We start from the raw sequence: 14,258 nt of genomic DNA, 5'->3' as shown, positions 1-14,258 counted from the left end.
CACCCAAGCCTGGCACAGGCAGCCTGCCACCCTGAGCTCTGCACATTTTCAAGGAGAAGAAGACTCCCCTCTTGGCAGGCTGAGCAAGGACCCACAGGCTGAGCCAGGAGAATGCTGAGAAGCTGTGACTTAAAGGGAAATCAAGAGCCTTCTGTCCCTCAGCTACAAACAGGCACCAGCACCAGAAAGAAATTATGGCAAATGACCGTTGATAATCAGTATCAATATCATTAGCATGAATGATGGTTAATAATTGATATTGATAATTCATAACCGTTAATATTATCTAAATTAGTGGTTCTTCATAATGAGAATACTGTTAAGTGATTATTTTAACAGTGGGAATTTTACTCAGCAATGTCTGAAGGTATTTTTTGTTATCACAACCAGGGAATGGGAATGGGGAGGAAGAAAGGCAAGGAGCTCTTGGTATATAGTGAGCAGAGACCAGGGACACTGTTAAACACCCCACAACCATGTAAAGAATTATCCAGACCATGATCAATAGGAACGAGCTTAATAAACCCTATCTAACTAGTTGTTTGTGCTCGACCAAATCCTCCCAGGCTTATCTTTCTGAATAACCCACAGATCTCCCATCTCTAGCTCATTCCATATTTATGTAGTTTTCAAATTCTGCCTCCATTGCTTGCTAGCCATCATTCCTTGAGGAAGTTATTTAACCTTTCTGAAAAATGAGGATAATGGTAGTACCTTATAGAGTTCGTGGGATAAGTAGACAAGGAAAGGCACATAAAGTACCTCATACGGAGCCCAGCTCCCAGTGGACAATCATATGGTAGCATGTAACAATAGGAAAAATGGCACAATGAATTGGACATAACTTTCCCATGTTTATATATGAATACACAATCAGTGAAACTCCACATCATGTACAACCACAAGAATGGGAAGTTATACTCCATGCATGTAGAAAGTGTCAAAATGCACTCTGCTGCCGTGTATATCTAAAAAGAACAAATAAAAAATAAAACCATCCTTCTACTACTTCCAAGAAAAAAACTAAAAATAAAATAAATGAACTATCAGAAAATGAGGCTGGAAATACTGACTCTTTGTAGAGAAAAAAATAAGATTGGATTTCTAGCTCACGTTTATAAAAAAAAAAATTCTAAAATGTCCAAAACCCTAATTGCAAAATAACAAATAATAAGGTCCTTTCAAAAAATGTAAATGTATTTTATCATCTTAGAGGAGACTTTCTTATATAATAAAATGAAGACTATATCAAAAAATCAATAAGTTTAGCCACATCAACATTAAAAATCATGTATGCTCAAGAAAGTATACCATAGGTGGAAACTAAAATCAAACTGCAAACTGAAAGAAATGTTTGCAACCAACAGTAACAAACAAAGGCTTGGTGCCAAAAACACATCTTAAAAATATCTACAAATCCACAATAAAGAGAAAAATAATCCAATAGGTAAAGAAGCAAAGGAATATCCACAGGTCACCCAGAAAAGCAGTAAAATACACAGACCAAAGAACAGGTGAAGAAGTGCTTGACATCGCTAATAGACAAGAAAATGAAAGTTAAAAGAGTAATAAGTTATCACTTTCACTTACCACATTGCCTAAAATTTTTCTGTCTGATAATATGATGTTATGAAGATAACGTGAGGAGTTACTTTCACATACTCTTGTTGGGAGTTAATATTATTCATCTACTTGGAAAAATAATTCGATAATTACCTATTAAATCTATAAATGAACGAATCCTGTAACCAGAAATTCTATTTCTGGATATTTGTCTCTGGAGGGCAGTGTTGTTTATAAAATATAATAAAAACCAGTAAACAATATAAATGCTCAATGATAAGAAACTAGATAAACAAATTTTGATTTATTCATGCAATATAATACTATATAGCAGTTAAAAATTATGCCCTATGGTGGACTTGGAATGTGGCTCAACCCTCTGGCACTGGGAAAAAAATCAGGGTAGCAAAATCATGAGCTAAATCTGTATCAAAAAATATATTTTGAGACCAGGTGCATGCCTGTAAACCCAGTCATTTGGGAGGCTGAGGCAAGAGGATTGCAAGTTCAAAGTCAGTCTTAGTAACTTAGCAAGGCACTAAGTAATTCAGCAAGACCCTGTCTCTAAACAGAGTATAAAAAAGGACTGGGGATGTGGTTCAGTGATTAAGCGACCCTGGGTTCAATCCCCAGTGTGTGTGTGTGTGTGTGTGTGTGTGTGTGTATTTTTTAGGAATTTCTGCTTCCAGCCAAAACTTAGTGACAGAGGTTGATTTATCCTTCTACAGTAACAAGAAGTGCAAACAAGATATCTAAAACATTGGATTTGTAGATATTAGAAAACAAATAAGCTGAACCCTATGCACCAGTTTACTACCAGTTCACAGTTCAAAAAGGAGCCTCCTAAACACAGGCTAGTGGTCTTGAGGAGTAAAGGAGATGGAGACTTGTGATTGAGAAGGCCACTCTGGGTGGAATTTGTGAAGCAAAATACTAGAGAGTAGTTGCTGCAGAAAGACAGGGCTTTGCAGTTCTGCAAAGAGGTCTTCCCACCATCCCCTTCTTCAGGCTTTGCCTGGACACCAACTAAGAATGTATGTAAAGAGACCAAGGTTGCAGAAAAAAGGTTGCAATTGACTAGGAAGGAAATTATTGGAACTCATAGGACTGAGGACATCTTGTGTGCTGACCGGCCAAGTGGAAAGAACTTGTAACTCACAGAGCATGAATATGCAATAGCAATGCTGTAGTAGTTGAAGAAAATTAGCCTAGAGTAAGGCTGCTCTGGACCTACTCTAACAAAACTTAAGGGCAAACCTAAAAAGGAATCACAACATAACTTCACTAGGAAAAGAAAAAGCCAGCATCTCTTAAATAAACAAAATCCATAAACCAACAATGCAAACTTCACAATGACTGGCATTCGATAAAAAAATTGAACATGCCAAGAAACAGGAAAATATAACCCATAGCCAAAGGAAAAACCTCAATCTGTAGGAATAGATCTAGAAGTAATAAAGATGATGGAACTATCAGATGAAGATATGAAAACAATCATGTACAACCACAAGAATGGGAAGTTACACTAGCAAACATGCTCAACACGTTGAAGGTAGAGTGAGACATACTCATGGTGAGTAGACAAGAAGTTACTTAAAAACCCAAATTCAACTTGTTAAAATTAAAGTTACACTATCCGAAATCAAGGGGGAAAACACACCCACCAGCCATGATTAATAGCAGACCAGACATCAGGGAACAGAGAGAGGAACGAAGTTGAAGATATCAAAACATAAACCATCCAGAATGAAACACAGAAGGAGAAAATAAATATAAATTTAGATAAAAACTAAACAAAAAAAAAACTACTTAAAAAAAAGAACTGAATATAAGTGAATTGTGGAACAATATGAAGAAGACCAACATGTACGATTAAAGTTATACACAGAAGGGGAGAGGAAAACAATAAACAAAGAAAAAAATCCAAAAATATGTGATAATTAAATTACTGAAAATCAGTATCACAGAGAAATCTTTCTGGCGATAGAAAATCTTGTCAGCAATCAAAGCAAAAAATATATGTTGTGAACAAAGATGAGAATGACAGCATATTCTCATCAGAAACTATGCAAGACAGAAGATAGTGGAGAAATATATTTAAAGTACCAAAGAGAAAAACTTTCAAACCAGAATTTTTTTATTAGTGAAAATCTATTTCAAATCCAAGGGCAAAATTAGAGTTTAAAGAGAAATCAAAGGCAAGAAAATTCATTGCCAGAAGAGCTGCACTAGAGGAAGTGTTTCAAGCCAGAAGGAAAATTAGAACAGATAGATATTTGCAATTACATGAAGGATGAAAAAAAAACACTGGGAATGGTCAGAAGATGATTGATGTAAAAGCCCCTTTTTCTCATTTTATAGTTTAGGAGACAATTGATCCTTCTGAATAGAGGTGCAAAAATTTTAAATGAAATACTAGCAAGCCGAATTCAATAGTATATAAAAGAGATGGCCAAGCGGGATTTATCCCAACAACACAAGGATAGAGCAAGTCAATCAATGAGTTACATCACATTAACAAAATGAACAACAGTGAAAAGACCATCTCAAAGGACACATAAAAAGCATTTGGCAAAGTCCAATTGCCCGTTTAAGTGAAAAATCACTTAATATATTAGGAATAGGAGGCAGCTTTCCTAACATCATGGAGGCCGTGTAGCTAAAAAACCCACAGTTTACTCAACATTTCTAAAAGTAAAAGACTGAAAGTTTTTCTCCTAAGATCAGGGACAAGCCAGGATGTCTATTTTTGCCACTTGTATTCAGGTATTGGAAGTTGTAGATGAAAGGCTTAGGCAAAAACAAATAAAATGTATCCAAATCAGAAAAGAAAAAATAATTTTATCACTGTTTGAAGATAATATGATCTTATTTATAGAAAACCCTAAAGAAATTACACACAAACTGTTTGAGTTAACAAACATATTCAATGTTTAAGAATACAAAATTAGCATGTAAAATTCAGTTGTACTTCTGTACAGTAACAAGGAACAGTCTGAAAAGAAAGTTAAGAAAACTACTCTATTTTCAATAGCATAAAAAAAGAGGTGAAACATTTTTATACAAAATACTACAGGGGCTGGGGTTGTAGCTCAGTGTTAAGAGTGCTTGCCTAGCACAGGTGAGGCACTGGGTTTGATCCTTAGCACCACAAAAAATAAATAAATGTACTGTGTTCATCTACAACAATAAAAAATCTTTTAAAAAATACTACAAAAAATTGCTGAAAGAAATTGAAGTTTTAACAAAAGCAGAAGATTATCCGTGGATTGGAAGATTTTTTAGCATGACAATATTGCCCAGGGTGATAGATAGACTCAATACAATCTCTATAAAATAACAATGACTTTTTCCCCACACATAGAAAACCTCTTACTCAAATTCATATCGACTTACAAAGGGCCCCAAAAGTCAAAACAGTCTTGAAAAGAAACAAAGTTGGAGGTCTCATACTTCTGGAGTTCAAATCTACAAAGCTACAATAAGCAAAACAATGTTATATGAGTACAAAGTTAAATCTATAGGTCAATGGAAGAAATATAACCCAAACATATGACAAGGCTGCCAGGGACCTTCAATAAGGAAGGAACAGCCTTTTCCACAAATGGTTAGAGAAAACTGCATATCCACATGAAGAAGAAGAAGAAGAAGGAGGAGGAGGAGGAGGAGGAGGAGGAGGAGGAGGAGGAGGAGGAGGAGGAGGAGGAGGAGGAGAAGAAGAAGAAGAAGAAGAAGAAGAAGGTGGACTTTTACTACATACCCAATGTAAAAAATAACTCAAAAGGGATAAAGACCTAAATTTAAGAGCTAAAACTATGAAACTCTCAGGAGAAAATAAAAAGTAGAATCTTTATGACCTTGGATTTCACAATGGTTTCTCAAGTCAGACACCAAAAAGCACAGACAGCAAGAGAAAAAAAACATGTAAAGTAAATGGCACCCAAATTAGAAACTTTTGTACATAAAGAACACTATCAAGTAAGTGAAAGTACAACCTAAAGAATGAGAGGAAATATTTGTAAGTCACATATCTGATAAATGACTACTATTCAGAGTATGTAAAGAACATATACAACCTAGCAAAAAAAAAAAAAAAAAAAGCTCAATAACCCAATTCAAAAATGGGTAAAGGACTTGAGCAGACAGTTCTCCAAATATCAGGTACACATGAAAAGATGTTCAACAACAATAGTCATTAGAATAATGGCAATTAAAACCATAATATTATAGAACCCCACACCTACCAGAATGGCTATGATAAATATAAAATTTTTATTTTTATTTATTTTTCGAGGGGTGAGGCATACTGGGGATTGAACTCAGAGGCACTCAGCCACTGAGCCACATCCCCAGCCCTAGTTTGTATTTTATTTGGAGACAGGCATTGCTTAGCACCTCACTTTTGCTGAAGCTCGCTCTGAACTCACAATCCTCCTGCCTCAGCCTCTTGAGCCACTGGGATTAAAGGTGTGTGCCACTGCACCTGGCTAATTATAAAATTTTCAAGAAAAATGAAAGTGTTGATGAGGATGAAGAAAACCATTGCCAGTTGGTTCATAAATGGAGCAATTACTATGGAAGATCAGCATGTGACCCAGCAACCCTACTCTAGGTATATACACAGAAGAATTAAAATCTGAGATGTCAATAGATGCTTGTACACCAATGTTCATGCAGCATTATTCACAACTGCCAAAGGTAGAAATAACCCAAGTGTCCATTAACAGATAAATGGATAAGCAAAATGTGATATACATCTACAATAAATATAATTTAGCCTTGAAAATAAATGAAGTTCTCTTTCATGCTACAAAACAGGTAAGCCTTGAATACATTATGCTAATAGAATAAGCCAAACACAAAAGACTGAAGATTGTATGAGAGATCTCACTTGCAAGTTCACAGGCACAAAACATAGAATGGGAATTTCAAGGGTCCAGGGCAATGGGAGAACGGGAGATGGTTATTTGAGTGGGTACAGGGTCTATTTGAGATGATGAAAATGTTCTAGAAATAGTGATGTTTACATAACAATGTGAATGTGTTTAATACTGCAGAATTATACATTAAAAATTAGTTCAAAAAGTGATATGTATTATGTAATGAATATTTTACCACAACTTTAAAAATTAAAAAGAGATAATTGATTGCTTAAAGCAAAAGTAATAGTTATGTACTATGGAGGTATAAAGAAGTAAAGAGTATGAAAATTACCAAAAAAATAATTAGAGAAAGAAAAAGGAAGTAAATGGTTCTAAAGTTCTTATTCTACTGCAGTATAATACAGTCTTCAGGTAAATTGTTACAAGTTCAAGATGAAATTCCTTGGGATCCCACTCTTCAGAAAATAAAATAAAGAGATATGGTTATTAATTAATAGTGGAGATAAAATGAATCATCTATAAATGACTGGTTGTTTTAAAGGAAAAGAAGAAAGATGAAGCAAAGACCAGATGAGACAAAATAAAGGTCAGAGAGCCAAGTTGCAGCAGTAAACCCAACAATCCTAACCAAGAAATTAAATATAAGTGACTCCCGAATTAAAGAGACTGTCAGATTCAAAGAAAAATCAAGACTCAATTACATGCTGCCTGTCAGAAATCCATTTTAAATATCAAGCACAGATAGGTTGAAAGTTAAACAAAAGAAACAGATATACTGTATAAACAGTAACTGAAAGAGAGCCAGAGAGACTTCATTAATATCAGACAAAGTAAACTTTGAATAAAGCAAAATAAACAAAGAATAACAACAGGTATCGATATAGACATTTCATGATGATAAAGTGGTCAGTACCTGAGGAGGACATAACAATCTACACGTGTGGATACATAATACAGAGCTATAAAATGCAAAAACAAAATACACAAATAATTTTTTAAAAGAAGAAGGCAAATCCAAAATTATAGCCTAAGCTTTCAGTTCCCCCTCTCTGACCCTAGAAGGGGTGAGACCCCCAATAGCAATGAGCACACCTAGTGTCCAAGACTTATGTCTGAACTACCAGGAACCAGGAGACCTTAAAAAATAACTGACTTCAGAACTGGAGCAGGAAATAGACAAGATGGGTTTGAAGTATTTTATGGTTCCGGGAAGTCAGGAAGTACTCGAAAGTCCCATAATAATGAATTATGTCAAAGGGAGGCAGGGGTCCACAGAAAGAGCTCCCGATGGCTAAAGCCAGGAAGATCTGAACAATGACATTAATAAAGTAGTATTGGATCATAACCAAAATATAAAATATATGCCACGAATCCAGACAGATATAAATAAATGATTGAATAAATAAATGGGGAGAATAGACAAACGACCAGTGCAGAAGATTTACAAATAAATTACGTAGATGCTCCAGCTTCAAGAAGGTAGAACATAACTCCCCTCTCCTTAAATGTGGGTTTCCCTTAACAACTTCCTTCCAAAGAGTACAATTCAGAAAGGGAAGGGCAAGGAGTGACTTTATCATGATGAAACCTGGCAAACAGGGGGGATCAGTGTTAATATCAACAATGGCAAATTATATTTTTAGTACCTACTCTTGATATGGTGTGACAAGAATAATACTTGACTGTGGTGAGCCGCTTCTGCCGTTTCTGCAGACTATGGTCGCCATTATGAGATGGCGCTGGCTCCGCTGTAGTATGTGACAAACAACTCCTTATCTGAGAGAGTTGGCACATGATTCTTCACCACCCTGTACACCACCCTGTGAGAAAGCTCCACGTGGCAGCTTTGCATTGGGGCTTGGGATGCTTTATTAAGGCTGGGAGGGGCATCCGGAAGGGAGAAGAGAAGAAGAAGAAAGAATAAGAAATATCAGGGACCTGAATAAACTGCTGAAAGAAGATTCCCGAGTGTTGCGTCTTCCTTGCGGGCAAGGGGTCGCGACAAGTGGTGCCGAAACCCGGGAACCAGAACTTTCAGCAGTCAGGGGTGGTGCACCGGTTAGTCCCAGGTAAGTGGGATCCGCGACCAAAGCGGGGTTAGTCCCAGGTAAGTGGGATCAGCGACCAAAGCGGGGCAGCTCCTCTGTAAAGAAAGAGAGAGCATTACATTTTATTGCAGCTGCACTGTGTACTTTTGCTTCTACTTTCGCTTTTGTTTTTTGTGCTTCCTTTGTTGTTGTGTCATGGGTGCCGCATCTTCAAGTCTGCTTCTCCTGGCCCTAGATGGCCTGTTGCGTTCCAAGGGCCTGGAAGTGAAACATAGTACTTTACAGAGATTTTTACAGAAGATAGATATCGCTGCACCGTGGTTTGCATTTTCGGGCAGCCTTACTGTACCTAGTTGGGATAAATTAGGCAAAGATCTTGACTTTGCATCTGAGCAGGGCATATTAGAGGGTGGGGTGATACCCCTTTGGAAAATGGTCCGTAGTTGCCTTACAGATGGTAAATGCCAAGAAGCTGTGAGTGAGGGTCAGGCCGTTCTTGAACAACTACATGAGGAAAAATCTGAAGGATCACATAGTGAAGTGGCAGAGAGTATCAAAAGTAACAGTAGTGAGAAGGCAAAAGAGCCTGAAGATAAAAATAGGAGAAGGCTCTATCCAGACTTGACCGAATTCAAAACATCTGAGGACACAAGCGGCTCAGAGTGTTCTGAGGACCTTGATATATTGTTGCAACAACTACATAAGATAAAAATGAAAAAGAAGAAAAAGGAGACACAAGGCGCGCATGCCTACTGTAAGAAGGGGGAGGGATCTAATATTGGTCAACAGAATTCTGAGGAGGAGGAGGTTGAAAATTTAGAAGAAGATATGATGCCTGTTGCCCCACCCCCGTATGTGGGGGGGAGCCAAGGTTCCGGGAGATCTTTTCATGCGCAAGTTTGGAGGACAGTTAATACAGATATGGGACTTGCGTACCCGGTGTTTCAGGACAATAATAGAGGAAGATATCATGAGCCTTTAGACTTTAAGATAGTTAAAACCTTGGCAGAATCCGTCCGCACTTATGGCATAGATGCCGCTTTCACTCTCACTCAGGTGGAGGGACTTACTAGATTTTGTATGACTCCCTCAGATTGGGCTAGTCTAGTCCGCGCTTGTGTTTCCCCAGGGAAATATTAGGAGTCCAAAGTTGGCTGTTTAATGTTTCTGGCATTACCCAAGACTCGGAGCGAGGTAGGAGGCTTAAAATTTTTGCAAATAATTCACAATTATCTAATGCTACATTACCCTCCGCAGCAGTCTGTCTCCAATCTCCGTTCCTGTTTCTTTTGGCTAATGTTACATTACAGGGGATGCTTAATTGTTCTAATGTTACTTGCTACTTGTCTGAGTGTTGGAATGGCTCCTGGACTACGGCAGTGATTATGAAAATTCCAACCTTTGTCCCAATCCCAGTCACTGCGGACCCAGATAAATTCCCCATTGTTGAACTACTTAGAGTCCGCAGAGATTTTGGAATTACGGCAGCTATAGTGACAGCTGTGGCAGTGTCTGCTGCTGCAGCAGTTACAGCTGGAGTAGCCATGGCCAGTCAAGTACAAACTGCTGCCACCATTAATCAAGTTGTTCAACAAACTTCCACCATACTTGAATCCCAAAATTCAATTAATCAACATATTTTGTCAGGGATTTTAGCTGCCAACCAAAGGATAGATTTACTTCAAGCTCAGGTAGAAGAATTGGCTGACTTGGTGCTTTTGGGTTGTGTTGATCAACGTGCACATTTATGCATAACCTCTGTCAGATTTAATGATTCCAGAAATGCCTCCCGCATTATTGGCGAATATTTGGCCGGAAATTGGTCCATGGCAGCGGAAGACATGATCCAGTCTCAACTAATTCAGATTGCTGTTTTGAATAGTACCCGTGTTGAACCAGTGACTTTGGGTCAATTCACCGATTGGATATCTTCTGCTTTTTCCTTCTTCAAAGAGTGGGTGGGAGTAGGCATTTTTGGTGCAATGTGTTGCTTCAGTATTATACTTTGTTTGTGGTTTCTCTGTCGCCTTAAAACTCGCCATGCACAAGAAAAGGCTATGATCATACAAGCTCTTGCAGCTTTAGAAAATGGCAACTCACCTCAAGTCTAAGTCTGGCTTGCGCATCTTAAACAGTAAACCTTTGTCATGGTCGTTACACCCCAAGTTATTATAACATTGCACTGGGATCGACATGACTTTCCTTGTTATTCTCTTAGTGTTGGAAAGCCCTTACACTCTGCCGGTCTTGCTGCCATTGCACGCAGATGGGTTTCCACACTAGTGCTTTACTATCGCTTAAAAGTCCGTGCCTTTCTTTCAGGGTGCTGTCAACTTGTTTGTCATTAATACAGCCACAGTTCAGCCTCAGCTATCCCCCTTCGTCCACCATCGTCACGATACAGGATGCGAGGCAAGGCACTGCACTTGAGTGATCCTTGACGTGGACCTCAAGGAGAGCATGTCCTATTGCATGCGGGTTAGACGCGTCCACGCCCCGCCCCACGAAAAAAGGCGTCGGCTGATATGGCCTCGGATCTGGGGAAGGGCCCTCCTTAGGACTGAGCCATACTATGCAGCCACTTCTGCACAGTGGGATAGGACCTCTACTCTCGCCTGTATTGTTTTAATAAAACAGAAAGGGGGAACTGTGGTGAGCCGCTTCTGCCGTTTCTGCAGACTATGGTCGCCATTATGAGATGGCGCTGGCTCCGCTGTAGTATGTGACAAACAACTCCTTATCTGAGAGAGTTGGCACATGATTCTTCACCACCCTGTACACCACCCTGTGAGAAAGCTCCACGCGGCAGCTTTGCATTGGGGCTTGGGATGCTTTATTAAGGCTGGGAGGGGCATCCGGAAGGAAGAAGAGAAGAAGAAGAAAGAATAAGAAATATCAGGGACCTGAATAAACTGCTGAAAGAAGATTCCCGAGTGTTGCGTCTTCCTTGCGGGCAAGGGGTCGCGACACTTGACCTTTGTGGTCTTTCTCTCCAAATCCCATAAATTCAGTTTAAACATGAGAAAAAACATTAGACAAGTCCATTTGCCTTAGGCTATTCAGGCTGCTATAACAAAAGTACCATAGACAGAGTGGCTTTAACAATAAATATGTATTTCTTATGGTTCTGGAGGCTGGGAAATCCAAGACGAAGGTGTCTGCAGATCCTGTGTCTGGTGTGTCTGGTGAGGGCTTGCTGCTGGGTTCATACACAGCCGTCTTCTCACTGTGTCTTTGCAGGGTGGAAAGGGACTTGGGAACTCTCTGGGTCTCCTTGATAATGTCACTAATCCCATTCTTGAGAATTCTAATGGCCCATTCATCTCCCAAAGGCTCTCCCTCCAAACACTATCACATTGGAGTTGAGATTTCGACATATGAATCTGGGGGAAGAAGGAAAAAATACACAGCCCATGGCATCACTACAGTGTACAAATACCAGACCAGTACTCCTCAGGACTGCTAAGGTCATCAAAAGCAAGGAAAATCCAAAAATCTGCCATAACCAAGAGGAGACTGAGGAGACATGGGGACCAAGTATAATGTGGTGGCTTGTTGTGGGATAGTGGAACAGAGGAAGGACAGTGCATGAGAATGAAGTAGATCTAAATAAAATATTCACATAATCATATCCCACTATTTGTTCATTAGTTGTGACCAATATCTCCATACTAACATACAATGTCAAAAATAGAGGAAACTGCTTGGTGCGGTGGCTAAGGCAGGAGGATCGCAAGTTCAAAGCTCAACCTCAGCAACTTAGCAAGGCCCTGTCTCAAAATTAATAATAATAATAATAATAATAATAATAATAATAATAATAAAAGGGGAAAGGGATGTGGCTCAGTGGTTAAACACACCTCAGGTTCAGTCTCTGGTACCAAAAAAAAAAGATGAAGAGCTCTCAGTACTATCCTTGCAGTTTTTCTATAAATCTAAATCTAAAACTATCTTAAAATTACAAGTTCACTTAAAAAAAATAAGGTTATAGACAACTTGAACAACACTATCAACCAATTTGACAAAATTGACACATATATAGATGTTCTATCAAACAACAGTAGAGTACCTATTTTTCTCAAGTAACATAGAGCATTCAAAAAGATAGACATATTGTGAGATATAAAATAAATCTTAATAAATTCATAAGAATTAAAATCATATAATTTTTCTAACCATAACAGAATTAAATCAAAACCACTAATAAAAAAATTTTCAAGGAAATCCCTAAATATCTGAAATTATACTTCTAAATACTGCTTGGTCAAAGAAGAAATCATAAGGGAAATCAGTAGATATTTTGAACTGATTGATAAGAAAATTATCATGTCAACATCATAGTTGGGATGCAGCTAAAGCAATGCCTAGAGGGAAATCTATAGCAGCCAATGTTTATATTAAGCTGGAAAAAATAGCAATGCTAATAGTCTAAGGTACCACCCCCAAGAAACAGGAAAAGAAGCCAAAGAAGGGAAATAATAAAGATTAGAACAGAAATCAATGAAATAGGAAACAGAAAAACAATAGATAAAGCTAATAAAACCAAAAGCTGATTCTTTGGAAAGATCAATAAAATTGATAAATATTTAGTAAAGTGCCTTAAAAAAAAAAAGAAAAATAGCACAAGTTTACCATTATCAGCCACAAAAGAGAGGAACATCACTAGAAATCCTAAGAACATTGAAAACATACTAAGGAAATAATATGAAAAATTTTATGCCCATAAATTCAACAACTTATAGTAAAAGGACTTGTTTCTTGAAAGACATTAGTAAAAATTTCTCAAAGAGAAATTAATAACCTGAAGAGGCATGTATGTAGTTAAGAAATTCGATGTTCAAAAAATCACTTCCAAATCAGCCTACTCCAAGATCAGATGGTTTCACTAGTAAATTTTCCCAAACACTTGAAGAAGAAATGATGCCTTTTTTTTTTACCATCTCTTTTGGAAAATGAGGGAAGGAACATTTCTCATTCCTGCCTATGAGGTCAGCATTATTCTAATACTAAAACCAAAGATGTTTCAAAAGGAGAAAAATTGGAGATCATTATCTCTCAAAAATAAATGCAAAAAAGTCCTCAACAAAGAATTGGCATATGAATGGGTTTGTACACATTCATATAATTCCTAGCTCTGTCCTATTACAGGGCCTAAAACCAGTGGCAACCCTGTAGCAACTGGCATCCAGATTTTGGTCTCTAAATACCATTCTTCAATAAAAAGATCTGGGTTGCTTGAAGAGGTGTTGATTCCGGGCTGGGCAGGAATAATTCAAGATAAGCCTGGAGCATCTCATGATGCCAGTGATCAATTAAAAAAAAAAAGGAAAGAAAGAAAGTAAAGAAAGAGTCAAGGAGAATCTGGGGGAATGGCAAAAAAATTAAAAACAAACAAACCAACAAAAAAAAAAAAAAAAACAGGACAAGCTGAGAAGAGTTCCCAACAGCAAAGTCCAGCCAGTTGGGCAAACCAATACTGATGTCTTGAATTGCAACCCAAAGAATAAAATAAATATCCATGAGTTCACATGGATGCACTTAGGTGATTTGAGAAGAGACAATTCTTCTTTGCAAAAGGATTCCAATTAATAAAGGTGACTGGAATGAGGGAAGTAGAAAATCACCAGTAGAACACCATAGTAGCAATTGCTGCTAGAAAACCCACCAAAGAATGCAAAAGTTTAAAAGGATATTTGCCTACTCAAGGTGCCTCTCCTAAAGTTTCATTAAATGCAAAAGGAGAAAAACTGTTATCTTGGACTGA

Source organism: Marmota flaviventris, chromosome 1, assembly GCF_047511675.1.
Source record: "Marmota flaviventris isolate mMarFla1 chromosome 1, mMarFla1.hap1, whole genome shotgun sequence".
NCBI lineage: Eukaryota > Metazoa > Chordata > Mammalia > Rodentia > Sciuridae > Marmota > Marmota flaviventris.
The sequence above is the reverse complement of the archived record's forward strand: the minus strand, read 5'-3'. Positions refer to the sequence as shown.